Below are 3,674 nucleotides of genomic sequence, written 5' to 3'. Positions count from 1 at the left end.
ATAAGTTAGTATATAAATAAGGAAACTGTAATAGCACAGTAGGGGTGTTTTAATGTCACATGAAGCTGTACAGCAATTATTTTGTGTACCATGACTAACTCTTGAAAAATCTTAAGAATATTAATTGGATGATGCTACCATTGTTGAAATCATATTTCTAAGTATAGTTTCGTGACTTCCTATTAAAGGAAGTAGGTATATTGCTATCTAGGCTGACAGTTCAAGTTATTCATGGGAGGAGTTTCTCAGCCCATGCTTCATGGACCACCAACAGTCAGTAAGACATCAAATAATGATCTAAAATTCCCTCCCTCCTCCTCCTCAATGCCCCAAGCAAGTAAATAAACTTACAAAACAGGAGAAAGTAAAATACAGAAGCACATTTTAAATGTAGCTGAAATTTTAATCACTTGCAAATAGAAAATTTTATTTGGTCAACATCCCCAAAAGCTCTAGCTTTTTTTTGTTTTCCAGAGTTGTATATTCTCCTCATTTAAAAAAAGTTGGGAACATGGATCTGTGAAACAATAGCTTGTACAAATACAGCATGATGATGGCAGAAGTACAGTGCCACTATTTCTTTGAAAGACCCACAACTACGTTGTATGTATTTATACCAGAGCAAAAACAGGGTATAAAGAAACTCAATAAAGAGCATAAATTGGAGATGTTTGGGGGGTGGTGTTTGAATTTTTTTTTTTAATTGGCTTCCTATTTATGCCACAATAATTGAATTAAGACCTGTAAAAGACCTGTAATTTACTTTGGCATTATTTTTTTCCTCTCTTTAGAAAAATGAGAGGTATGTCAGAAGTCGCATCTACCCCTGAGGAGGAAAGTTTTTCTCGCTCTCAAATTGAAATAATCTAATTTGGAAAATTAAGTAAAAAAATTGAAGAAAAATGTTATTTTAAAAGTGTACCCCAGTACAAATGCAAAATCCCTCATAGGATCCTGAAAAGCAGTGTGTATGTGTAAAAACACATGCGTGCTTATACATACATGTACATACACACACATTCTGTTTATAGGATGAGAAAAGTGTTAAACTGAGCAATGACCTAGCAAGGAAGTAGTTTTGCACGTATGCAGAAGCAGAAATCTAAGCACACAGGGGAGTAAATTTTTACCTTTAAAATTGCCTGGGAGATCAGACAAAGGTTTTGTGAATTGTACCCTTGTATTTCTATGTCTTGGTTCTACCCAAGTCCCCTTCTAGGCCAGCAAAGGTTTTGCAAGTTGCACTCGTGCAGGCAGATTTCACTGGCTCTTTTTGCGGACTTACGCCTAAGTCTGCTGTGGCAAGGGTAAAGAATGAAATTTCAAAGAAAACTCCCACAGACCAAGAGCAAAAACCAGGCAGATGAGCAAGCCGTGCTTCATTAAATAAACTGGGAATCACCCACAGTAATGCCACATGAAGGCACTCAGTTTTGCCTGACTTCTGAAGTTAGAGAGGGTACCTGGGTTATCATGCAAGTGGAAAACTACCTGGAAATTCCTGAGCTAAGACGTTACAGATGAACACTTTCTGAACATTAAAGCACACACACACAAAAATGAGTTTGCTTGTTGCTGCTATTATGGATGGACAGAAATTGCGCCACAATAAATCAACTTCTATGCAGTCTTCTTACACAAAACACTGCATCTGACAAGTAAAGAAAATAGTCTCAAGAAGCTAAATATTTACAAGGTTAAATTAACAGGCTATGCTATTAAAAAAAAGCAGTATCCTATTCTTTCTAGTCCAGTTGAGCACCAAACCAGGGGCTGCTCTGTAAGGCAGTCTGGATCCAAAGACATTCCTTAGCCTGCGATGTTGACTATCAGCGACAACAAATTAAGCAGTATTTACATGATTTGCTTGACTACATCTTTCCTTTCACTGTCCTATCTTCACCATTCCAAACATCATTTAGTAGGTAAAGCAAGCTTTGCCAGTAAACTAGTTGCTTCCAGGGATACACACTTAACCCTATTGTGCGTGTGATGTTACGGCACCGGCCATACAATAATGCTGCTTTCACAACCGCTATTCATTAGCTTCACTCATTGTACAGCATCTTCCAGAGATACAACTGGCCAAAGTTAATTTGTTTAATTTTTTGTTAATTTGTCAAATTTGTTAATTAGTCAATAGTCTGCTCTGAAAAAGGGAGAAAGCAGGACTAGAACTTGTATTTATTTCTTTTTATTAAGAAGGACAATCTCTCTCGTAACTGAAAGCCAGAAAAAAGTGTTTCATCCAAAATAATCAGATACACATAATTACATCAGGAAGAAAATTATCAACAACACAATCTCACAAAAATAAAACCCATCCTTCTTACAAAGACATGGGAAGTTAATTTTTAGGAACAGAACAAGTAGCCATCTTTAATGCATTTGTTTCAACTGATACTTTTGCTCTTTATACCTCATTTTATTCAGGGGGGAAAAAAAAAAAAAAGGCAATCATATGAAAACAACAGCTAGTCAGTTCAAAATCATTAGAGAGAATGTTTCTGCTACCTACCATACACATCAATTTTGCTTTTGAACAATGACTCAGATCACTTACAGACTCCACTTAAGAAAATTAGGAACAACCTCACCATCTCACTTCTCTCTTCCCAAAATGAAAACTTTCATGATTTATTTTTTTTTCCCAATGCACACTGATATACCAGTGAAAGGAATAACTAGTCTTAAATGTGCATTAATTGGTGGCTACTTCTTTAACAAAAAACAATGAAGGCTACTGCATAGCAAGAAAGTCAATTTTCTTTAAAGTTTCTTGTATTAGAGCATTAGTTAAATGATGCAAGTATAGTTCTCATATAGCATATGCTTATTCCCAGGCAGGTTTTTCCCTGCAGCCTTTTTTTCTTTATCCAGTCAAGTTGTGTCATGTGTCTTGCCACTCTAATTGTAAAGAAGTCTCTAAATTACCTAATATTAGTATTTTCCTTCAGGGCCAACTTAAACTTTTTTCATCTCTCTTTAATCAAAGTAAGGGAATTGTGACAAAGTGGGAGGAACCTGATAAAAAAAAAATATTTCATATTCTTTCCTCCTTTCAAGGAAAAATCCATATAAACTCAACATCCACCACTGGACAAATAGATAAAAGTAGGTTCTGGTGGATAATATAAGGTTGGATGCTTTTATTATTTAACTGCTCTTAGCCACTTTCCTCTGGCTAAATAACCTAGGAAATGGGATATCTAAATTTTATATTTGTAGCACTTCAGCACGTTGTTTATTGTACCTCAAATAATCTGAGTTTGAATGGATACTAGAAAGTTTTTCATTCTTGCACTGAATCCCCTAGACTGTCTCATCACATCATCGTCCTCTTAAGAGAGTTAATTCATCTGCCGTCAACTTACTGGTAGGAATTTGCAGCAGCCAAGTGCCCCGAATAGCACCTATTCTCACCTGTCAATTAAAACTTGTTCTCTTTAAAGTCAGAGATCCATGGCTGCAATATTCCCCAGAACCAGCACTAGGTCACTAGGGTGCTACATAAGGAGATATGTACGATACTTTGGGAAATGAAGCATAATACAGATGTGAGAATGACTGGAGAACAAACCCAGTAATTCCACCCAGAGCCAGAAGCAAAGCGACTGTCATCAGGGGTACATTCCTGTTTGTTCCCTGCTCTACCAGTCCTACACCAGGCTGTC

This window comes from Accipiter gentilis, chromosome 13 (assembly GCF_929443795.1).
Source record: "Accipiter gentilis chromosome 13, bAccGen1.1, whole genome shotgun sequence".
In the NCBI taxonomy this organism is placed as follows: Eukaryota; Metazoa; Chordata; class Aves; order Accipitriformes; family Accipitridae; genus Astur; species Astur gentilis.
Note: the sequence above shows the minus strand (reverse complement) of the source record.